This window comes from Triturus cristatus, chromosome 1_1 (assembly GCF_964204655.1).
Source record: "Triturus cristatus chromosome 1_1, aTriCri1.1, whole genome shotgun sequence".
Taxonomy (NCBI): Eukaryota; Metazoa; Chordata; class Amphibia; order Caudata; family Salamandridae; genus Triturus; species Triturus cristatus.
The window spans coordinates 754227615-754253564 of NC_140579.1; the positions used below are offsets into that span (position 1 = coordinate 754227615).

At 45.4% G+C, this 25950-nt stretch overlaps 1 protein-coding gene across 6 annotated transcripts in view; it reads right to left on the reverse strand.

Moving 5' to 3' along the window:
- The window catches only part of LOC146870991 (transcription factor Maf-like), a 162526-nt gene that overhangs the window by 62002 nt on the left and 74574 nt on the right, over positions 1-25950 (reverse strand). Inside the window, exon 1 of one of the 6 annotated variants that reach the window (XM_085649441.1) lies at positions 2732-3048. The exons of 2 other annotated variants lie outside the window; for them this stretch is intronic. The gene's annotated coding sequence lies outside the window, so the exon portion shown is untranslated. Of the gene's footprint in view, positions 1-2731; positions 3049-25950 lie in introns of those variants that run through there. 3 more of the 6 variants (XM_085649476.1, XM_085649460.1, XM_085649485.1) reach the window with 3 other exon arrangements.

Genomic DNA, 25950 nt, shown 5'->3' on the forward strand with positions numbered 1-25950 from the left:
CCTGCCTATTTAACAATCTCCATGGTCGATCAGGATATATAGACAAATCATTACTAGTTTTTAACAAACACCTGCACAATTATCCTCATGATACACATCATGATTTGAAACGCTCCACATTATAAAATTCACCTCGTACAATACACTACCACTCAAAAAAAATATTCAAATCATCTTAAAACAACCAGTTCTATATGCAATTGGAGGAAGTACATCAAATATACAGAGGACATTTATATGTGATATATTAGACATCTTTCTTGTTGGGAGGGAAGATGACAACTAAGAATAAATGATGCTTATGTTTGAATCCAAAAAAATGGCGTTTGGAAATATTGTTTTGAATTGAGTGCTCCTTATTTGTGCGAATTGTTTGTAACATTACCAGACTACTACATATCAATAAAGGCATCCATGTACAAAAATACTGACATGCACTCTCTAACTTCCAGAGGCCAACAGACACTGTTAGACACAACGTCGCTCATAGACCAATTCTCATTATAAGACTTAACCAAAAGACACTATCAAATATCCAGACGTATGCTACCAGTATCAGTCACTCAAAGGAGGCTACCAGACATCCAAGGCCCTTTGTACATTGCCAGACACCCACATACCACCATAAATGTCTAAACACAAAAAAGATCAACACACTTTCTGACAACAGTCACTATTACACACAAAAATACCAATAAACAGCTTCGGGCCTCACAGACCAACAGGCACAAGCAAACACCCAGGGGGCAGCAGACACTATCAGACACACTCCTACCAACGCTGCCAGATACCCATAGGCCTAAAGATGGTTTATGACATCTGGAGACCAAAGGATACAATCAGACATGCAAATACCAATAGACACTATCAGACATCTGAAATCTCCATACGTTATCAGACTTCTGATGCCCCGTCTTCATTTTCAGATGCACAGGAACACACAGATACAATCAGACCCAAAGGCAATTGATCCTACCTGCTACCCACAAACCTAGATACTGTTAGACACCCACCAGCCAAAGCATACTATCAATGACCCATAGACACTGCCCAACTCCTACACACAACATCAAGACACCAGTGGACGGTGCCTGGAAACCAAACGACTACAGATACTATTAGATGCCCATGAGTCGAGAAATAGTACGTGACCTATGGACACTACCAAACACCTGGACATAATAACAGACACCCAGAGACCAATAGACACCATCAGACACCCAGGAGCCAACAGACTGCCAGACGCAAAGAGATCAATGGACGGTGGCTGGCACACAGAAACCAAAAGACACACAATTGATGGACTGAATGCAGAACAAATTAAAACATTTACCCCCAGTCAAGAGATCTGGGTTAAATCCATCATTATTTTGCTCACCACGCCACCCCAGTTTACACCTGACCATATGCAAATCAGTCTTGGCCCTGTGTCTCATGGGAACAGTCCAGCCCGAACTGCCAGGCCAGGTCCTCCCTGGACCGGAAACAAGCAACCTAGAAAAATTTGAAATACGACCTACAGAGCCATTATTAGCCCCCCACGTGCGGATCGGATGAGTACTTATCACGGATCTGCAGTCACTACGAACACCCAAATGCTAGTGGTTCGGTGGTAGTCACCCATGAGGTAAAAAGAGTGTCACACGCCGAGAAACGACCACAGACCAAAGGGCGCTATCAGACACCCAGAGACCGATTAACGATATCAGACTCACGTAGACACGGACGAACAAACAACCCCAGGCTTGGGAACAAAGTCTACACACTGCATGTGCCGGCCCGGAGTAACCGCCGGAGAGATATAAAGTTAAACTGTCAGAGCAAAACTCAATGAAGGAAAAACAACCAAGGGCAGCAGGAGAGAGTGGAAAGCAAAGACGACGAAAAAGGTGGAGAAAAACATTGAGAGAGTGGCATGCAAAGAAAGAGTGAGAGGAGGCTGATATGGACGAAAATAAAGAAAAGGGAAGAGAACAAGCAAAGGAAAGAATTGAAAACAGTGAATAAAGTAAAGACAGTTTAATTTCTGTTTTACATAGCAACAGCGTGTTGCTACAAAGTGTTGGCTCCACGGCGCTGTAAATAAAAAGTGTAACCTTTTCCCGTTACTGAATAATAATTTATCAACCTCGGAAGTGTAAAAATCTGGACCACCCCTGTCCGCTGCTGGAATCAGCGACCTGCAGTTAGCAGTCTGATCTCTACAGTACGTGCCCTGGCCGGCTGAACTATCCTATCAATCAGGGAAATGCAATTGAGAAAAAGTGTGGTACGGCAAAGAGAATTACGATACAAAGTCAAAATGAGGGACCGAATCTTAGAGAATGAAAAAGGAAAAGAAGCGGAAAAGGAGAGGGAGACACTAGTAGGAATCAAAGTCCAAAATGAGACGAACGTAGCAAAAGAGAAAGTGCGAGAAGAAGTTGGATGTCAAGAAAAAGAAAGAGAGAAACGAAGAATAGAGTGAACGAGAGAAACAAGGAGAGCAACGGGAGAAACTAAGCGAGAGCAACACGGAGCGGAAACTTCAGAAACAAAAAAAGAGGAAAAATGAATAAGAGTTGTCGAGAAATAGAGCGATGAAGAAAGAGACAGCGCAGGCATGAAAGACCGCAGAGGCATTAAACAAGTACGAGACATGCAAATAGATCGAGATGAGAAGAAGCAAAGGAAGAGATAACTTCGCAGTAGCAATAAAACGGTACAGGCAGCTCTGATGGCCCTCACTCACAGCTCTCTGGAAGTGTGCCTGTCCAGGGTCAGCACCGCGCGGCTCTCTCCGATGACAGTTCCATAGGGACTGGGAGACAAGCAGTGGGAGGGTCACTCGCAACTCTGTGCTAGGCTCTTTTTCAGGCGTCAGCTGTACGCCCCTCTCTGCACTGACAGCTCAATCGAATAGAGCTGCAGTGTGAGAGGAAATAAAAGTAGCAGCTCTCTAGCAGGTTGTCTCTTTAGGGTCAGCTTCTCGTCACTCTTCGGTGACAGCTCCATCAAGCGGCGCAGGCTGCAGTCTCTGCCCTGGAGCCCGCCCAGACCCACAGGAAGAGCCCAGGTTGCAGGGAGCAGAAATATAGCCCACAGTGACCTCATCTGTATCTCATTATCTCATTAACCAATGGGTACTGGCTTCATTTGCATCTCATCGCCCCCTCCTCTAATAGGCTGTGAACTCATCTACATCTCGGTGGCACTCCTCCACGGGACAGAGAGCCCTGCACTGTCTCTTTGGTACTTATCCAGTGGGCACTGCCATCACCCACGATTAGTTGCCACATATCTACATGTTAGGTAATTTGCATGTTATTGCCACTTTTGCCAATGGGCAGAAAGCACAGCACTGATTCTTTAATAGTGATCAGTCAAGGCACTGCCTTCATCCGTGTTTGATTATCACTCCTCCATTGAGTGCTGGCCTCATCTGCGTGTTATTATATCATCCAATGAACAGTGACCTCATCTATATATTATCAAAAGGGCAGTGGGACCCACCGCTGTCCTTTTACCGCTCCTCGTCTGCATGTTATTACCACTTAGAAGTGCACTTGTCTTCACTTACATAGTATTTCCACTCCTCCAAAGGCTGAGGTCATACTTGTGATCTTGTTACCCCCCCCTTCAGTGATCAGCAATCTCACCTGCAACTCTGTCTCTCTTCCGATCAGTTAGCCACATCTCATCAGCTCTCCTCCACTAAAATGACCTACGACCTCATCAGCATGGATTATCCCTCTTCCATGAGCTCTGACCCTAACTACGTCTCATTACCTCAACCTAATTTGTTGGAGGGTTCAGACATTTTTGGGGGATCATTCTGCCTCATATCATTCGGGAGTCAACCTTCATCGCATACCACTCCTCAGAAGGCAGGGAGCCCACCTCATCTCAGGACCCTTCCTCTGGTGAGCGAGAGGGCTCACTCCATGTCATTGGACCAACTGTAAAGAGTCCATCGGTATCTCACGACCACTCTTCAGCGGATTCCATAAGAAAAGAGATTCATTTTACTACTACTTTGTCAGTGGGCTGAGAGCCAAGCGATATCTCATTGGCTAGCTGATCTGCATCTCATTATCATTACTCCAATGGGAAGGGTGCGAGACGGCAGTTACCAAACATGCCATCTACTAAACAAATAAGGGTTGCCTCTAACCTTGCATGGTGGAAGTAGAAAACTCATCTGCAGTCTGTGGCAGCCCAAAGCCTTCTTCATAGGCAAACTGATCTCAGCTGGGCGCCACCAGACTTCTACAGCTGAAAGGACCTCTTTGTAGCATGTCACCTTGCCCTGCGCCTTCAAAAAGTTAATGAAATATATATTTACCATGTGAAAACCGTCAAACTGTGGTAGACTGCCTTCACACCTCGCATCACAAGGCTCATCATCATAATATCTTGACTTTGGGTCAGGGTTCCCCGGGAATGTAAGCATGTCTTTATGACCTCTTTATTCAAGATACCAAGGGGCATGTTTATCAAAAAATCACGCAGTGCCTGTGTTGTAAGCCGGATTGTTTTTGTGCGGGGAGGGACACCTTCCTGCACAAAAACAATCCTGTGAGGCATTTTACTGTTTCTATGTTTGCTTCAGAATGAGGAGAAAGATATTACACCTCATTACGCCTCCCCTGGGGATGCATAGCATTTTGATCCATTCCCTAGGTCTATTAATGTTGATAAATCTGGGAATGCACCTAAATCGATGGGTGGATGCGTGGAACACCTCACTCCACCCATAGAATGACTCTCTGAGGCAGAGTAATGCACTACAGTAATTTGCTCTGCTCTGCATTGCGTTACTCCAGATTCATCAAGCAATTCAGGGCCACACAAGGTGGCCTTGCATGGCTTGATAAATCTAACTTAAGAGTTGCGGTGTTCTTGTGCCTCGTTGCATGGCACAAGGGGGACGCAACTCTTTGATAAATTTGACGCCAATTGTAGACCCAAGGATAATGAATTTCAGACTGATCTCTGGTCTTGACTTGAGGCAATAGCATGGTGATCTTAAAGCTTTCCACTCACCTCAAACCATATAGTCACAGATTTACAGCCTGTCTACCTTTTGGCACTAAAAGCACCCTTATTCATGAGAGAGAAAGCTGCTTAAGTCCATGGCCCATGACCAGATCCAGGGTTTTCTTCACCTGTACAAGAACTTCCGTTCGCCTGGCTCCCTTCCCCAAGTTCTCTCCTTCCCACAGTGCAGTTCTCAAGCCTGGCACCATCTTCAAAACTGACCCTTCATTTGTACTGCAAATAAACAATGGGTCCATATGTGTTTCCACACCTCCATCCCTATGGCAGGATCCTTAAATTGCTACATAGTAATCGCTGGATGCTCTGGTGGTCGTCACAGCAGTCATTTCCTATACAGACAACTTCAACGTCTATAGATGCAACAAGGCCAATATGATGGTCAAGCTTAAAAGAGCACATATGTAGCTGTTCTTATCTTGTCAAGCCGTGGATCAAGTTCTAAACTCTCTTTATAGTGTACAGACTTTTCACTACTTCACATACCTACTGTAAACAGGTGCCTATGGTTTGCTTCCCCAAACTCTTGCAGTGCTAGTCAAGATGTCAACACTGTCGGGGAGATCCATTTATGAATACAGCTCTGTTTTAATTAACTCAGAACTTTGTCGTCTTAAGATAGACTACAGACAAATCATACAATGCTTGAAGATTCACCCATAGATGCTTGAGTGGTAGTGCACTATATAAGAGTCATCATTCACCATTCAGTCATTTCATTGCTTCAAAAAGTGTGTGGACTCGAAGCCAACTGAATACACCCATTACGCAGAATTAAAAATAAAATCCTTTGTGGCGCCTCCAATTACCTGTAAGACTGCTCACTACTTAGAACCACTAACCCAGAGGCTTTGGAGTCCAGCAAGCCACCCTTAAGATTGAGCATCTTAAGGGTGGGAGGTACAGATACATTTAATCCACAAACGGACATAGTGTCCAGCGACACCTTAATACCACTCCTCCAATATGCACGGAGCCCAGCACATCCAGTCAGCTCTCCCAGAAAGGGTGAGAATTACAACCCATGCCACTACCTCTCCTCCAATGGGAAGGAAGGAAGTATCCCAAGACTGCTCCAGTGGTGGTGGGTCAAGCTGCATCTCATTAACAGTTGTCTAATGGAGGTGGGCTGGATGTCATTGATGGTAGGGAAGCTCTTCCTCTTTCATTCAAGTATAATTCTCTTCTATTTCCTCTCTTGCACCCTCAGCCTAATGATGGAGTTCTGAGTCCAGGGGATGTGGATTTCTGTCTCCTAGTACGCATTTCAAGAGGTCTAGATAGTTAGCTATTCACATTTCTATACTGGATATGTGTCTCTGTTAACACACAATACACTTAATACAGTAATTATATGGCAGGACCCGGAGGCGAGGATTCGGCTTTTCCTTTCTTCGCTTTTAATCACAGCATCCTTTATCAAAGTGCAAAACATTGGAACAAACTACATTTCCCATGGTACATTGGGGAAATCAAAGAACAAACAGTCTATCCAATCAGCACGCCTTTAGTTGTATAATGGTCTCCGCAGATGCTCCCTCTTTACTCTTTCTTCACTGCTCCAGCAGCATCCAGATAATTCCTCTTTGATTCCCTTATTGTGCAGGGTTTTGTGCAGTATTTCTGGTATTTTCTACAGAATTTTGCCCTCGTGGCTTAATTGCACTTTATACTGCATACGGGATTGTTTGTTGTGAACCCCTAACCATCCTGCCTCCCCGACTCAGTACCAGCCAACCAAAACCTGGTTGTTGCAGCGGACCTACTAGATCCGGATGACCTACTGCATCTGCAGTCCGTGGAATGGTTCCCGGCCCACAAGGTGTCTTCCTACATGACTAGCAGGCTTAGGCAGCCCCTGGATAAGGAGGTGAGGAACTGCCTCAAGTCAGAATGCCAGCAGACGTATTTGGAGGGGAAAGTGGCCCTAACCCCAGAAATAGAAATAGACGAAAAATAGACGAAAAAACTTCCTCGCCAAATTCGTTAGCGACTCGAGGAAGGGAATTGACCGGTCCAGGCGATCCTGTCAATAAGCTACTGGACATAGCAGGACCCTTGGCCAATATAATGGACATGGCGGATGACGCGAAGGCCTCCAGTATGCTGATCTGCCCTGAAACCTTGTCTAGCTGGGCTCGGGCAATAATCTTCTTGGGGAACGCCAACTGCGCGATCTCTACCGAGCAGCGCAGATTCTTGCTCATCAAGATTGATCTCAAACTGGGGGAGCTTTCCACCTCAGAGGCAGGCACGGTCGCCCAGGGCAATCTTTTTGTAGACCCGTTTATCTGGGAACTGGGAAAATTTGTTAATACATTCAATTCCCTAGATAAGGCCCAAACCTCCATTAAAAGAATATTTAACCCCCGTGTTTTTGCCTCCGCCGGCCGATGAAGGGGGCGCTCGATCAGCCGCTACACGTAGCAAGCCCACCGGGGCCAATATCAGGACTCCAATAGATCTAGGAACTTCTACCAGACCAGTCCGAATTCCCGTCACAGAGGTGGCAGGGGTGGCCACAGGGGCAGCAACTACAACAATTCACAAGATGAGAACCCTACGTATGGAAAACCTTCCGTTTGGGGGTCGTTTGGCTCTATTCTTGCAGAACTGGGAATCCCTGTCATCGGATGCATAGGTCCTTCAAACGGTCCTAGGGTTTCCACATCGAGTTCTATGGGACCCCCGTCCAAACCCACATTCCCAGACCCCTGGTCTTCCCAAGAGATCAGCAAGCTCTGATCGACTTGGAGATAGCAGATCTCTTGGATAAGGGAGCTATCGCCTCCACTTCCAGACACCCCAATGGGTTCCTGAGCAACATCTTCCTGGTGGAGAAGAGGGGCGGAGGCCAGGATCCAGTGATCAATCTAAAGGAGTTCAATGGGTGGCTCCTATATCGTCATTTCAAAATGGAGGGCATTCACCGCCTCAGGGATCTTCTGAGGACCGCAGACTGGATGGTCTGTTTGGACTTAAAAGATGCGTACCCGACTGTGCCGATTTTTCCACTCTACAGGGATTTTTGCAATTCCAATGGGGATCCCAAGTGTTCATATTCACCTCCCTTCCTTTCGGACTCTCGTCCGCCCCATGGTGTTTTACCAAGCTGATGAAACTCATGGCGGAATTCCTACGGGCACGTGGGGTACGATTGATCGTCTATCTCGACGATATTCTTCTTATGCATCAATGCTCTAACCCTCCAATTGCAGATGGCCACAGAACTATTGGGAGTCCCTGGGCTTTGTGATCAACACGCACAAGTCCACTCTTATCCCTGCTCAATCCATCCAGTTTCTAGGATTACTTATCAACTCGGTGGAGGCGACTCTCAGCCTCCCTCCCCAGAAGTTGTCCAAAATCAGACACGAGCTACGGAGAACCCTGACGAAACCTCAGATCACTCTACGACAGCTGGCCGCATAGTGGTGCTGCTCTCGGCCTCCATTCACGCAATATTTCCAGGACTTCTCCACTACCAGGCCCTACAACGCCTAAAGATAATGCACCTTTGGAGGGGTGTATTCTACTCCCAATGGATTCCACTCTCAGTGGAAGCGAAGGAGGCAATCAAGTGGTGGATCTCCAATATGGAGGCTTGGAACGGCAGGGCGATTTTTGGCTCTTAACCGGTCCTGGTGACCGAATCCGATGCCAGCTGCTTGGGGTGGGGCGCTCGCTGCGACGAGTTATCTACCGGAGGAAAATGGTCTTCCGACGAACAAGCCCTTCATATCAACTGCCTAGAACTGATGGAAGGTTCGTTCGCACTCAGGTGCTGGACAAAGGACTAGGTCCAATGCACAGTTCTCCTGAAGATGGACAATGTGGCAGCAGTCTGTTATGTGAATCATCTCGGGGGTACCAGCTCTAAAGGCCCTGTCGGACCTGGCCCGGACTCTGGGGAATACGGTTTGTCCAATCACATACCCCTGACGGTGGAACATCTTCCAGGCCAAGCCAACCAGATAGCGGATAGGCATTCTCGTCACTGGAGGGATGACAGCCTGTGAAAACTGGACCCCTTACTCTTCCAGCAGCTCAACAAACATTGGGGCCTGTTCTCAATGTATCTTTTTGCTTCCCGCCTAGACTTTCAGATAGAGAGGTTCTGCAGCTGGAGACCAGACCCCTTGGCAGTAGCGACGGATGCTTTCCTCCAGGACTGGACCCTGGAACGGGTCTATGCTTTCCCTCCATTTGCGATGATAATGCAACTGTCGGCCTAAGTGCGCAGGCATGGGGCGGACCTGGTCGTGATCACTCCAGTCTGGCGGTCGCAAGCCTGGTATCCAATGATGATGGAACTTTCCTTGGATTTTCCAATCCCTTTACTCCTAGATTCAGATCTCCTGAGGGATCTCCACGGCAATTCTCATCTACTGATATGGGCGGGGTCCCTCCGGCTAATGGCATGGAGGATTACCGGCAACAATGGAAAGTCCCGGGAATTTCAGCGGAGGCTGCCGCCCTCCTCGCCAAGACATGGGCAGATAGTACCACTAGACGTTACAAATTGGCATGGTCTAGATGGGTATGCTGGTGTCTCCAAAGCCAAATGGATCCCGTGGTGACAGAAGTTGTAAACATCCTGATTTTTTAAGCACATATGGCCTCACAGGGCTTAGCATACAGATCCATTACCACCTTTCGATCAGCAATCTCGTTGCGACACCTTCCCATAGATAACCGCCCAGTGGGGGAACACTATGGGTATGCAAACTCCTAAGGGGTACTAGACTATCGCTTCCCTAGAACCTAGATATTCCATGCTGTGGGACATGAATAGTCCTTATCTTATTCACCTCCTGGCCGTCCAATAGGTACTTGTCCAGGAAATAATTGTCAGCGAAATTGGCGATGCTGCTTTGCCTCATATCCTGTCGCAGGGTATCTGATGTGCGGGCTTTGGATATTACAGGTAGGATTTTCACTCCAGATGGGGTAACTTTTCACATTTCTTGAAGAACAAAATGCAACTCTAGAGTAGTGTCTTATCCAGAGTTTCAAAGAGTGCCAAAACTATGTGTGGCCCGGACCCTTAAAATGTACGAAGCAGTCACGGACGAGCTTCGTCCCCATGGGGAAAGACAACTATTGATTGCTCTGACCAAACCTCACAGAGCAGTTTCCTCCTCTACGATTGTCAGATGGATTAAATGGGTAAAGCAGGAAATGGAGATTAATGTCTCCCAGTTTCGCCCCACTCAGCAGAGGAGCCATGGCTTCTAAGGCCTTCTCCCTGGGGGCTTGTTTAAAGCATATCCTTAATGCAGTAGACTGGTCTTCCGACTCCACTTTTAAATGGTTTTACTTCAAACCGGTCTCATCTCTGGCAACCGTAGTGGTGAACCAGCTTTAAACTAGCCGAATTCTTGTCTTCAGGTCCTGTCATAGAATGAAAAATTTCCTAGCTATCGTAATGGAAAGTTTCAATTCTAAAAGGACAGCGAGGCGAGGATTAGCCCGCCCATCTAACCAGGGACTGGCTCCCACCCTCAGTAAGAGTCAGATTCTAAAGTTTTCAATAATGCAGGAAATAGTTGAAGGTAACTTGAATTATTGTTCTGATTATTGATGTTTACACTAAATTTTTCAAATGATGGTTATGCTGGTGATATTATTGTGCTGTAATTGAAATGACGAACCGGCATGCGTAGAAGAGAGTACCTCAAATTTCTCTTTGTACATCTTTCCAGGATCGGGGTCAGCTAAACAGGAGTAATAATCAAATGGGGAAGCTGTGTTCGCAGGAAGAAAGAGGAAGAAGGAGCATCTGCGGGGACCGTTATACAACCAAAGGTGTCCTGATTGGAGAGACTGTTTTCTCTTTGATTTCCCCAATGTACCATGGGAAATGTAGTTTGTTCCAATGTTTTGTACTTTGATAAAGGCTGCTGTGATTAAAAGCAAAGAAGGGAAAAGCCTAATCCTTGCCTCCTAGTCCTTAATGAATTGAAACTTTCTGTTACGATAGCTAGGACATTTTTCATTCCTATTAAAATAGCAGATCTTTCAGCCCTTGAGGCCTTTCCATTTACACCTTGAGACTGGTGATCATACACAGTGCTGCTCAGGCTGCAGTTCTTAGTGCCACAACCTTTCGGGATTATCCATTACAGGGACCATTAAGAGGGAGTCTGTTGCATTTACCTCTTTCTCAAATTGCTTGAGTAGAGAAGCTTTTTGGTAAGAGTGCCAGATCAGTTCAGATTCAGAATGGAATGGAATGGCACAGCTTGTATGCCGTGATAGGATGAGAACTAAACCTGGCAGGAGAGTTGCAGGTTCAGATCCGTGAAGAGCTCAACCTGGTGTCGGCAGCGGAGTGAGCTCAGTGTGTTGTTATCAATGGAGGTAGCGCTCAGCTTCGAGTCAGTAGTGAGGACAGAGTTCGACTTGGTGTTCTTGTTACAAAATTCAACTTACTGTCAGAGATACCTGAAGAACTCAGCTTAGAGTCAGCAATGGGAACAGTACCATTTGCTCTTAGCAGTGGGATAGCAGTTTAGGTTACTGTCAGTGGTGGGGTGGGCCTAGTTCAGTGTCGACTGTGGGTAGGTTCATCTTGGTGTCAGCAAGGGGTTGCTCAAGTTTGGGCAACACCAGTTCTTAATGTTTGTAAAAATAAGTGCCAGGCTCCAAGATATTTCTCAGGTGGGTGCTACAGCTATCATCACCAAGTCTTTCTGCCAGCGCTGCCAAATGTCAGCATCAGGGCTACCTACTTGCCATAACACTCCTGCAAATGTGATAATATGAACTATTCCTGGCCATTCAAAGCTGTAAGAGTGGCCCGGAGGTGCTGATATTAATACTTTTTTTTGTAATGTATTTTGTATTGTTAAATCGTCTGCTGATGTTTAAAAAATAGACAGACAGTGCCACCATGTGGTGAACTGTCATAAATAAGTGCTAGTGTCAAGAAATAAGTGACAGTGCAGAGTTCCAGCAAACACTGAAACAAATTAAGCACTGAAAAAACTAAGGGGCCACCCTGTATTCACAGGAATCTGAGTATGTAATCTAAACCTGAAATATATTGATTCTCTCAAAGAGAGCTCTATTAGTCTATGCTCTCTTGGCAATCCACAATACCGAAAAAAAAAACAGATATTCGGTTATAATACTACAAATCTATTCCTACTGTTTTGAAAAAACAATGGTAAGATAATAACAGCAAGAAAGTTAGGTGCTCTAAAAGACGGCACAGTGCACGTGAATAGTGACAAAAGGTGATAATTGGTGCACTGATGATATAAAACCAACAAAGAATATATAAACAAGCTGTTGACTGTTTGGCAAAGTCATTTACAACAAAACACCATTAATGAAAGTGCTGTTTGTTCTTGCCATATTAATTCCACTCAACAGGCTAGATTGTTGAATTTTCGACCCCCAAGGTAACTTCAACAGGGTCTTCTTCAGGACTATTTATTGGTAGCAACCCCTACAGCCATCGTAGTGGTATACAAAAAAAGATCACTCAATGTAATGGATCTCCAAGAAGCTGGGTCCTAATACTATTTGATCGCCAATTAATTGAAGGTAATATGGAGTGGTTTCATCACACCACTTATCACTTCCATTTCATTTGGGACCACTGCCCGCTCATAAAAAATGTTTATAAAGTATTTATTTTCTTTTTTAGATGCAGCTCGTTTTCCGAATAGGAAAATAGGCTGCATTATAAAAAAAAAAAAAGATTGCTTTTTTTAAAAGCAATCACAGACATAGTGGTCTGCTGAGCCCAGCAGGCCACCATGCCTGTGACTTTAACCAACCGTAGAGGGTCTCAATTTCTAACCTACTTCAATCATATTAATGAGGTAGGTCAAATTACGACACTACAAATCAGAAATTTGTAAACCAACCTATTAAAACATAAGTTGATACACAAAATGACGATGCATTAGGTAGAAGTCGGTGTGTAAATTACACCCACTCCTACTGACTCCATTTTAGTAGTTTCCTACTAAGAAATCGCAGTTTGCAAATCATAATTTGATGCAATTTGCAATTTTTTAATAGGAATTTTAACACATCAGGCCCTTAGTGCTCATACCAGCCCCTTGTCTGCTAAGTAAATGTAGCAAATTAGTATAACGGTCTCCATAAGGATTGGGGTGAGGACTGGTGGTAAATTATATACATGTGCATATGAAAATAGTATGTTTTTCGTAATGGCTATTTTCCAGACTGGTTAGCAAATTCATCCTCCATCCATCTGATAGAGACTTCTATTTGCAGATTCCTTACCTTTGATTTTCCCAGGCGTCATGCTCCAGTTAGATATTGTCTCTACCAGATAATGCGTTGCCGAAGGTAGGTAACTTGTTCATCCTGCCCTAAAAGAGCCCTCCCTGGTCCTCAGCCCACCAGTGGGTTCCTTTGTTCCATAGAGCCAGTTCAGCTCTGGAAAGAGTACAGCATACATGATGCATATACGATGGCAAAAGGTGCAAGATGTGATGAAGGTGAAATATCCAAAAATGTGGTGATGGTGAAAGTGCAGGATGAGATGATAGAGAAAGGTGTAGAATATAATGATGGTGAAATTTCAGCACATTGTGCATGTCAAATGGTGCTGGGTTTGATCATGGTAAATGGAACTAGTGGAAAGCAGCATGTGGTGATAGTAAAGCACATGAAATGTGAAAAGGTTAGATGCTGTTAGTAAAATTAGAATAGTGCAATGTGAAATATTTTATGGAAAGTAAACGGTGCACTGTGTGTTGATGGTGGAAGGCTCAGGATGGAGTCAATATAAAAAGAGCAAGATTTGGGTATGGGACAGGTTGTGGTGACAGTAAAAGTTATAGGATGTGGTGATGGTGAACATTTCAGTGTGTGGTGATTTCTAAATGTATATCTGTGGCAATATCAGTGTTGGACAAGCCTCCCGGGAAGCCTGGGCAGATGGGGTCAGTTCGAAAGGACCAGTGTGTGGCCTGGAGGTTTGATTCTGCCATAACTCATGGGACCAAAATAATGGGCTACACACAGCCCCTTGCAATCTGGTCAACTTTGCAATGCTAGAGTGTCCGAAACATCATTGCAACATGGGTGATATATGTGGTGATGGGAAACAATTGGGATGTGATGATAGTGAAAGATGACAAAGTGGTTATAGTGAAAGCACATCAGTGTGTGCTGATGGTGAGTATGTTTTGATGGTGTATGACAGGGAGATAGGTTTGATTAGGATGACTTATTAGGATGTGGTAAGGGTAAAAGGTACCGAATGTGGTGATGGTGATTATGCTGTGGCAATGGTGTGTGGGGCAGGATATGCAAGCTTTGATTATAGTGAAAATTGTAGTATGTGATGGTGAACAGTGCACAATTTTGTTACATTCAAAGACAGAATGGCAAAAGACATGGAATATGGTTATTGGAATTGTATAGGGTGCGATAATGGGAAAGGTATTGGGACATGGTAGTGATAAAAAGCATAATAAGAAGAGTGAATGGCCATAACGTGGTAAAGACACCAGGGAAACTGTATGGCTATCCAATGATGCAGTGTATGGTGATGTAGTGAAAAGGATGAACGACTGGAGAAAGCAGCTGGGCAGAGGAACAAATACACCGGGCTCAGACAGATGAAGAGCAGCTTTAGATCTCTATCTGTATCAATGAAGACATAAAATTCCAGTGCAATCTAGTGTGATCCTGTGTGCTGAAGTGATCTTATTCTCCCTGACGAGCTGGGGTCCAATTGCTTTAGGTTACTCCACTTACACTCAGGCCTAACCAAACACATTTCCTTTTCCTATCTAGAATGTTAGTCAAGCCCAAATGTGAAGATATCACACATTCATTCAAACTACTCCACGCACAAGTAGAACTACACAATTGTACTCACCGAAAGGGACCATATAACAACTGTTTGCACCATGTTGCACCTTCAAATTGTTGCACCAGGTACAATCGAGGACAGTGTGCCTAATCACTGATAATGTTTTCAGTGCAGCGCATTAGTGAACTATGGATTGGCTCATTGAAGCAGGTGCTCTGTCTGTCACTGTGCAAGTGGCACCTACCTGCATTTGAAAACGTGAACAGTGATCCCCCTGAAGGCGAGTGGAGTGAGTGTCTGCACCCATCTGCAAGGGGATGTCTGGGGCATCTGTAGGACCCTTTTTTGACTTTCATACGGCTGTGCTCAGGGGGCGCTTTGACCTTGTACCACCTTTTTGTGACTCTCAGTCAGTGTGTCTACTAACAGCCTCTTTGTCTCTATGCCCACTTCCATAATACAAGCCCCTATGCAAATGATGGAATGCTCCTTGAGGATAGCAGTAAAGAAACATGGGAATCCCTATAAACCCTTGGAGGCTTGGGACATGTAGCAATTAATAGGTAAGGATGCCTACAATGTATTTACTTCAAGGAAACTAAATAAACACCAATAGCATGAATAAATCTGTTGTCAAGTCCACCAATGGTGACTGACTAATGAACAATCAAAATTCAAATTGGCTTATTTGTATCATGATAAATCTTCCAATGAACAATTTAAACACTGGTGTGCATCTTTCAACAAATCAGATTATTTAATGTAAACAAATAGAAAGGGTACAGAACAATATAACTACATACAAAGACCGAGGTAAATCAATGTTATACAAAAATTGTGACCTCCAGGTCAAATATGAACACATCTATTACAAACTATTTTTGTAATCGTAAATGAATCTGAAACAGAAAACAATTTCCAAGAAAACTGAATAACTGTAGAAATAGATTAACTGGTCGACGTTTCAGTCTCTGTGGCTTAAAAGTCCGTTCAGGAATAAAAAGTTAATAATTGACCCTTATATCTGGTCAAAGAATATATATGTTGAACCAGCCGAATCGCAAATTATTTGAAACTTCCAGGTAGCTAACGCAGGAATAGTGAGTGAAACCCCAGGCCAAATGGAGTAATTGATCACTGCAATCCAACGGATTTGCTGCAGCTATCGCTCGCTGCCGTCGAACAATATCAAGCCGGCGTGGCTCCTCTCACTAACCTCTATCAACCGCTATCAAGAGACAGCCACAGCTCTAAATTAATGCAAAGTGCATGTGATCTATCCATTACGCTTCTTCCCTTCATTAAAGGCCAGGCCTTGTGAACTAAGGCCGGACAAAAGCAACATCCTGATCAATCATGCACGTCACCAAGATGCTTCCCCCGTAGCCACACTACAATTTAATACTTGCAACCATGCACTCTCCCAAGGTGTAGCATGCTACCTTTGCATTAATTTACTTTCGCACCACCTCAAGAGGTATATACCAGGGCCACAAATGAAGTGTCATGGTTATGAAAAGCTATATAAATGTACTTACAATACATATTCATTCATCTACTGTGCATTTCACCAGTACAGATTCATACACTTTACATCATCAACATTTACACCTAATAATAATTGCACATTCTGCTCCTTCCACAAGCACTATATGATGACTCTTAACTACCTCCAGGCTGAGCCTTTTTTATAAACACTGCATGCCACACCTTTTATAATAATCACATCCTTCATTCGTCACTATCACAGTATCCTGTACCTTTCATCGTTAGTACAGCTTGCATCTTGAAAGTGTCCCCACCAACCCTACATATCCCTTGTATTGTCACTACATCCTGCACCTTTCACCATCACCACATTCTGACCTTTTCATCGTCGCCACATACTGCAACTTTCACTATCACCATCTCTTGTACTTTCAGTGTCACACCTGCACCTTTCATTACAAGCACATCCTACACATTTCACCAGTACCACACTTTACATCTTTCGCTGTCACTACGATGAAACTTTCCCTATTCACAGCCGCAGCTTTTCACTACACTCTGCTCTTTTTACCATCACCACGCTGAGTCCATTTTCAGTCTCACCATACTGCATCTTTTTCTATTGCCAGATCCCCACTTTTTACTGTCACTTCATTATGCCCATTTCACCAACAACACCTTCAAAATGTTCCATTTACCAAGAGAAAATCTTACATTTTTAACAATTATCAAATTCCACATTACTTACTATCACCACATCCTACTCATCTACTATCACCACACCCTGCACCTTTTTGCATAATCGAATCTGGTAACATTCTTCATCACCACATCCTGCACCTGTTGGTACTCACAATTTCAGTGTTTTTTCATAACATAACATCTGGCAACTTTCACAATCACATTCTGTAGATCTTAGCAGCACTAATTCCTGTGCTTTTTATAACCATCACACACTGTATCTTTCACTTTCACCACCTTTTCCAGCTGTCACAATCACTGTTCCTGCACATTTGACTGTCAGTACATCTCATGCCTTTAACCGGAAACGCATCACAATATCCTGCATCTTTTACCATCACCACAGTTATTTTCCTGTTTTACCATCACCATCATTGTGCACAGTTCACTGCCATCGCACCCTGCATGTTCACTTCTAGTCCTTTCACCATCACCACACCTGGGATCCTTCACTATTACCACAGTTATGTACGATTTAACTCCACAACATCCTGCACTTTTCACCATCATCACACCCTATGCATTTTGTGTCCAGTACCTTTCGAAGTGATCATATCCAATACTTTAACTGACACCAAATCCCTATTCTGCTCGTTTTATCATTAAGAAACCCTTGGATGTTCAATAAACTAGTTAATTCCCTTCCGCCGCATCCTCCCCTTTGACTCCAGCGCCATGAAACCGTTCGGTGTACGTGCGCTCAGCAAATGCCTTTAACATAAAATAACTTACACTGTGCAATTTTCATCATCACCATACTTGTACATTTTCACCATCACTATATGCTGCAGCTTTCAGTACCACCCCATTCAGCACCTCTTATCACCACATTGTTCACTGCAGCATCTTGCAGCTTTTATTTTTTCCGCAGCACGTCCTGCTCTGTTCTGTGTTCCACATCTGGCAGATTTGTTTATCACCACACTCTTCATCTTTCACCATTAGAACGGCATGTATCATTAACCAGCTGCATGTCTCCTACCTTTTCACTACTATCACATCCAACTTCGTTCTCCATACCCACGTACTACATTTTCAGCATCACATAATTCACCTTTCACCTTCATTTCACCAGCTCCGAACCCTGCAGCTTTCATCGTCACCACACCCTACATCTTTCAGTACATTGTGTAGTTTTCCTCATAAACTCAGCCTGCATCTCAGCTTTCACTACTCATATCAAGCACCTTTTACCATTGGCACCCCTTTGGATGTCACTATATTCTGCATATTTCATCATTACGTCATCGTGCACCCTTCACGATACCAACTTTATGGACGTTTCACTGTTACTGTGTGCTTTTCACTAACTCCAAGCAGTGTCCCTTTTATTGCCACCAAGTTTTGCATCTTTCTGGATCAGATCCAACAGATTTCACCCACACAACACCCTGGACCTTTCTCGACCATCACATCCCGCAACTTTCTCCACGTCCTAGCCGTTTACCTCTTCTATCAGTACCACATCCAGCATCTTTGATTGGTCCTATATGCTCCGCTTTTTGCATCTTTTGCTATTACCACATCACGTCTTTCCTCTTCTTCAAGTGTTCTTCTACCTTCTATCTTCAAACCCTGAACTTCTTACCAACCAAACACCTTGCGCCTTTCACCATTACCCCATTGGATGCCTTTCTATGCTACCTGTACCTTTCACCATAACTACATCCTGAACCTGTCCCCACTCACCATACACTGCGCTTTCACCATCACTAGCCTCTCATTACAACGTGTACTTAGTTTTAGCCACAGCCACATCTTGCTCCAGTAGCCCACACGTCCCGCACCCTTTCATCATCATTGCCTGCTGAGCCTTTAACCATATCTAGAGAGAGCTCCTTACTTACACCTTCAACACACGCTGCACCTTTCATCATCAGAAAAAATCAACATTCATTGCTTGAGCTTTCTGGGTGGACTTGTGCTTTTGGACCCTGTTGAGTTAATTTGCCCCTGCTCTAGCTTTGCTGAGCGCTGCTAGGCCTTGTTGGGGCCACTGGAGCCCTTCTGGGTCTTGCTAGATCTAACCTGATCTTCATAGACCGTGACGGGGGCTGGTGGCCTCTTGTGTCAGTTCTGGGCCCGATGGCCCTGTTGAGTTCATTTGCCCCTGCTCTAGCTTTGCTGGGCGCTGCTAGGCCTGGTTGGAGGCCACAGGGGCCCTTCTTGGTCTTTCTGGGTCTCCCCAGATCCTACTTGATCTTCACAGGTCGTGACGGCCGCTGGTGGCCTCTCGTGCGCAGTTCTAGCCCCGGTGGGCCCTGTGGGGTTCGGCCCCGCGGCCCTGGGGCAGCTGCCTTTGCCTGGCACCAGCCAAGAGCAGGTCATGTGTGAGGGCGTGTGTGAGCGGCGGACATGAGGCGAGCCCATTGTGCGAGGTACCGTGTACCGCGGCAGAGAATGGGCCGATAATCCCCCTTCACAAGGCATTAGTGCCAGTGCTCCGAACACTTTGTTCTGGGCATCTCTGGGCCTGGGGGTCAGACGATTGGGTGAGGGGCACTGGCAGGGCTGTCAGGACCTGCCGCTCGGCCAGGAGCATGATGTCATGGAGGCCTAAAGCCTGCACAACCTCCCCCGCCTGCCACCAGAACCGCTATCTCTGTCCACGGGCTGTCCATAGGGCCCTGGAAGAGCCGGCCTCTCGAGCAGCAGAGGGTTCAGCCTCTGTTCACTGAGTCCAGGTTTGTTGTCTCCTCACGCAGACTCCCTCCTCTCCCAGCGTGGCCCGGATCAGAGGAGCTGGGGACCACTGATGCTTGGGCCTCGCCCCCCCTCTCCTGAACTCATGCCTAGGGCCTTTCAGAGTAGCCTCAGCCAGAGCCTTGTGAGAGCATGAGTTCCTTTTGAGAAACTAAAGGACAGACATAATGGAAGTATAACTCATATATCCCCCCTCTTCTGCAAATCTATTCCAATAAATTGAAAGGGAATTAACATGTACTAATACATACATCGATCGTCATTAAAAAGTACTGAAATCCCCAAGTTAGGGGGATACTTTCATACCTTTTTTTTGTATCCCAACCCTACTGTATTAAGTCACTCTTAACTTACACACCTGTTATTACTTGAGGAAAGTTAAAATAACGTTTTTAGAGACCAATTGTTGATGTTTATAACTGTTTTAAAGGTTGTATGACGCCATGACTAATGTATTGAACTTACAGTATTGAGTCTGTATAATAGAGGCTGTGTGGGTGCAATATGGTTATTGTAGGGGTGTGTGTTTGTGTGTCTATTCTAGTGAGGGTTTAGCTTTATTATGGTTGTTGTATTGGTGTATAGTTTTGGTTGTCTGTATAATTGATCATTCATATGTTGCTTCCTGTTAATAATGGAGTAAGGTTGAAATGCGAGTAAGGTTGAAACGCACTCTTTACCGGAATTCCCAACCACCCCCTCGGCCATCTTCAGACCATCTAGAACACCACTTCTACACTCATCCTGGATCTCCCTTGGCACCCCCATATTACGCCTCACCTCAGAGATCTCCACTGGCTGCTGATACATAAATGCTGCCAAATCAAACTCCTTGCACCCACATACAATCCACCACACAACATTGCACCAGCTTACCTGAACTGCGGCCTCCACTTCCAGAAGCCCAACGGACACCTACGCTCTGCCTCACTCTCTTGCATACACCCCATTGCATCAGTAAAAGCAGAACAGGAGGCATAGATTTCTCCTACATCGCACTCAAAACTTGGAATTACAGCCCTCTACTCATAAGGGCATCTTCTTCACTTCTGGAATTCTGGAAGAAGCTGAAGACCTGGCTCTTCAACCAACACCCAGCAGACAACCTTCACACCTGCTCCAGCGCCTGGTTACCCCTTGGATGATAAATCAGGCTTTACAAATCCAGATAACATAACAACAATGGGATGTGTTTGAAAAAAAATATGAAATATTTTGTTAGATAGTAAAATATTTTATGATCGTGTGACTACGTTGTACTAGAAAGAGTGTTTTTTTTTTTTAAAGAATCTGTTTTTATATTCTACAAACAAAGTAGAACAGAGGTTCAAATTGACACAGCGTTAAGCCTACAACCCATTTAGGGTCGGCCGCGTTTCACCCAAGGCTCTCCAAGAATATGTAAAGGTATCAATAGACAGTTTAAAACACAGCATGTCGCCTACAACCCTTGGTGGGCCGCACGCGTGACATAACATATATAGCAATATTAGAATATTGTGTGAAGTCTCAGGACCTTTTTGGTGTAACAACAAGAACAGTAAGAACACGGGCAAGAGGCCCCTCTAAAGCGGATAGTAGTGAATAGACATAAAGGGGTCGAAAGAAGAGAGGAGAAGAGAAAAAGGAAGTATACAGCAACAAAAGCGGCTAGGTGGGCGAACGGGTATATGCGCGCAGCAGAGCATGGTGTTAAGAGTGCATATCTTGAGGCTTGTCGTAGGGAGCGTCGCCCAGGGCTGGTCTGGTTACGCAAGGAGCCTATTGGGGTCTGACGGGAGTATGGCATCCTCACAAAATCGCAACGCTCTAAGCTTGGAGGGTAGATAACGCGCATTCTCTATTTTACAGAGATAGTGGACTAAGGGTCGTCAAACAGCAGTAAAGCGGGTGTCGCGTGAGTGCAGTCGCGCTGTAAAAAGTTCCATGGTTATCACATGCCATAAGCGCGTGAACCAAGCAGCTATTGGGGGAGGTTCCGTTTTTTTCCAGTACAATGCTATAAGTTGTTTAGCCGCCTGTTAGATCTGGGGGTCTCTAGTTGGCAGAGGTAAGTACCTTTGTCCAAGTAGGGACCCTTACTTCTAGTCAGGGTAAGGGGGTACACACTGTTGATAACCCCTGCTCATCCCCTTGGTAGCTTGGCACGAGCAGACAGGCTTATCCCCAAGGCAATGTGTAAAGTATTTGCACTAACACGCACAATAACCCAGTGAAACACCACAAAAATAACAATATCTTTATATCCAGTTTAGTTCAGATCGTCAGCAAAGGTACACATATAAATAAGAAGTTTCTCAGTCCTTAAAAATAGTTCTTGTTCATGGTTCTTGCAAAAGCTCACTTCAGTATTGTTCCTTTTGAACTCTGGACTCGCAGTACATCTTTGTTTAACAGCAGGTTATTATCCTCACAAACACAGAATCGGTAGGTTCTATAGGCCTCCTTGAAAAATGCGACACAAATGTCTTATTCTCCTGGCAGGTCGGTGCTGGCTTTAAAAATGATTTGTCCCCGATGCCTGGTAAGTGTTACAGGTGCGCGTGGCCCCTCGCGGCTTGTGAACTACTGTGACACTTAGCTGGAGGACTCCGTGGCCAGTGACAACACCTGTATGCCCCCAACCGTTCTCAATTGTATTCCGTGACTGGGACAGGGCTTCGGTACCGCAACCCTCAATGACGTCGTTGCAAGCAGTAAACCGAGCAAGACTGAAATTGTCAGACACAGTTCAGCTCGCGGGCTCAAAGCGCGGATGCGAGCCTTACCTTGTTATAATGCGGGGTGAATTCAGCAGGCCGTGCAATTCTTATCCTCCGGGACGCTCCCTGGTCTCAGGCTCAGCTTCGCTTCCCTCTCAGAGCGTGGGAGAGCCCTCTAGGCCGGGGACCAATCCCAGCGCGGCCCAGCGGTGACGAGGCGGGAATCACTGAGGGCTGGGACCAATCCCAGCGCGGCCCCACGATGACGCGGCAGGAATCCCTGCAGGCTGGGACCAATCCCAGCGCGGCTGGTGCTGACGTAGGCAAGCCCAGCACTCGCAATGAAGCCCCCGGGCCGGCGGCGGTGATTTTCAGGGCACAGGACCTCCGATGAAGCCCCCGGGCCGGCGGCGGTGAAGTCCCCTTACATGCAACACTCGAAGGTACTGCAGACGCCCCCACAGATCCTCAGCGGCACGCTAATCTCAAAGCCCGCCAGATCACGATCCTGGGCGAATAACGCAGTCCTCAAGGCAGGCCCCCAGCCGTGTGTCGATGAGCACACCGATTCTACAAAACACACGGGCAGCTCCACGAAGGCACAGGCTCAGGAGGTCAGGGTGCAGGGCCACGCACTCAAGTTGATAAAAGTGGCTTCTTGTAGTAGTCTTTTGTGGTCCTGAGTTCTAACAGGAGGCCAGCTCTCCTCTGGCCCATGGAGACTCTCAGGACACGTCAATCAACAACAGAAGAGGAAGGGTAAAAACACGACTAGTCCCCTCAAGGGAAAAGTTCCAGAACAACAAAGTCAGTGTAGTGTCTGCAAGGCACTTACCATCCAAAAAGCACGGGTCTCCAGAGTCGGGACCTTCCCAAAACGTTATAGGGAGGAGCACAGACCTTGGGAGGTAATACAAATTAAGTATGAAAGCCCTCACTCACCAACCTGGTTGGTGACATGCTTCATCATCGGGCTCCACTGGGTATGACCGAGTGCCATCCCAGTGTGCTACAACGCCAGGTTACTGCGGAGCGGGATTTTGTGAGGTGATAGTGAATTTGGAATTAAAAATACCCAATTGAGTCAAAAAATATATAATTTAATAGTTTTGCGAATTGGGAATGATTAAAAAGGAGTGAGGGTCAAAAAATAACAGACCGGATTCACTCCATGGCGGTCAACATGTTTCTGCCTTGGGTATGTTATACAGGCTTTCATCAGGACCAGAGTGGGAGTGTGTGAGCCCCGGAGGTATAAACGCACTAAGGTTTACCCTGCCGTGGGCTCTAATGTGAAAAAGTAAATAAACAATTCAAAATCCGCCAAGTGGTATCAAGGTGGAGAGAAACGAGTTTACTCTTAAAATGAAAAAGGACAAACAAACACAAGACAAAACATAAAAGAATTGTAAATGTGCATGGTCAATTCATTCTAAATCGCCGTAACTACTGGCACGAAAATTATTATAGTGCAAGGATGGGACTGTGCCAATAATCAGTACCTCAAGTGACAAAGGATGTGCTATCCGTGCTATACGCTTATCCAGAACAACAAAGTCAGTGTAGTGTCTGCAAGGCACTTACCATCCAAAAAGCACGGGTCTCCAGAGTCGGGACCTTCCCAAAACGTTATAGGGAGGAGCACAGACCTTGGGAGGTAATACAAATTAAGTATGAAAGCCCTCACTCACCAACCTGGTTGGTGACATGCTTCATCATCGGGCTCCACTGGGTATGACCGAGTGCCATCCCAGTGTGCTACAACGCCAGGTTACTGCGGAGCGGGATTTTGTGAGGTGATAGTGAATTTGGAATTAAAAATACCCAATTGAGTCAAAAAATATATAATTTAATAGTTTTGCGAATTGGGAATGATTAAAAAGGAGTGAGGGTCAAAAAATAACAGACCGGATTCACTCCATGGCGGTCAACATGTTTCTGCCTTGGGTATGTTATATACCTGGCTCGCTCCGGGTCTCGTCACTTCCTGGACCCGGCGGATCGAGGCTGCATAGGTACACAACGGGTGCCGAACAGCGAGGGCGTAAGTGAACGTCCCGTTACCTGCTTCTTTTCTATTATTTTATTCTCCTTTGAAGCCACAGTTCTGGTTATTGAGCCGCTCGTGGCCTCGCTCTTTTTCTTCTCTTCTCTCTTCAGGGTGTGCCATATTGTTCGCACCCCCACCCCGGGATCCCTGAGGCGACGAACGGTCTGGCCTCTTAGTAAGAATATTTCTTCACATCTAAGCATCTTTGCCTCCTAGAATTGATGCACGGGCCATGTCCAATGAGTTCCCGGCCCCTCTCTTTGATCTAGATCCTCACGTAGCGTGCAAACTTTCACGATTAGTTCCGATATTGAGTACTAGTCACATTATTCAGGCGAAGTCTGGTGTACTCCCCTGACACTAGTACCTGGATGAGCGTATAGCACGGATAGCACATCCTTTGTCACTTGAGGTACTGATTATTGGCACAGTCCCATCCTTGCACTATAATAATTTTCGTGCCAGTAGTTACGGCGATTTAGAATGAATTGACCATGCACATTTACAATTCTTTTATGTTTTGTCTTGTGTTTGTTTGTCCTTTTTCATTTTAAGAGTAAACTCGTTTCTCTCCACCTTGATACCACTTGGCGGATTTTGAATTGTTTATTTACTTTTTCACATTAGAGCCCACGGCAGGGTAAACCTTAGTGCGTTTATACCTCCGGGGCTCACACACTCCCACTCTGGTCCTGATGAAAGCCTGTATAACATACCCAAGGCAGAAACATGTTGACCGCCATGGAGTGAATCCGGTCTGTTATTTTTTGACCCTCACTCCTTTTTAATCATTCCCAATTCGCAAAACTATTAAATTATATATTTTTTGACTCAATTGGGTATTTTTAATTCCAAATTCACTATCACCTCACAAAATCCCGCTCCGCAGTAACCTGGCGTTGTAGCACACTGGGATGGCACTCGGTCATACCCAGTGGAGCCCGATGATGAAGCATGTCACCAACCAGGTTGGTGAGTGAGGGCTTTCATACTTAATTTGTATTACCTCCCAAGGTCTGTGCTCCTCCCTATAACGTTTTGGGAAGGTCCCGACTCTGGAGACCCGTGCTTTTTGGATGGTAAGTGCCTTGCAGACACTACACTGACTTTGTTGTTCTGGGACTCTCAGGACACAGCACACAGCAAAGTCCTTGGTTTTCAAGTAGGAGGGTCACAGCACACAGCAAAGTCGCTTGTCCTCACCCTCAGTAGATTCAGCAAACTGCAGGTCAGCCCCAGAACACAGAGCAAGGGCAATCTTCCTTTCCAGTCTCTTCAGTTGATCTCCTTGGGCAGAGTTTCCTCTTGATTGTAGAAGTAGTCTAAATTACAGGGGTCTTAGGTCTTACTTTTATACCCCAAAAGTCTTTGTTCTTACATGTGTGAGGGGTCCAGGATCCAGTCTCAACCAGTTCTAGGTG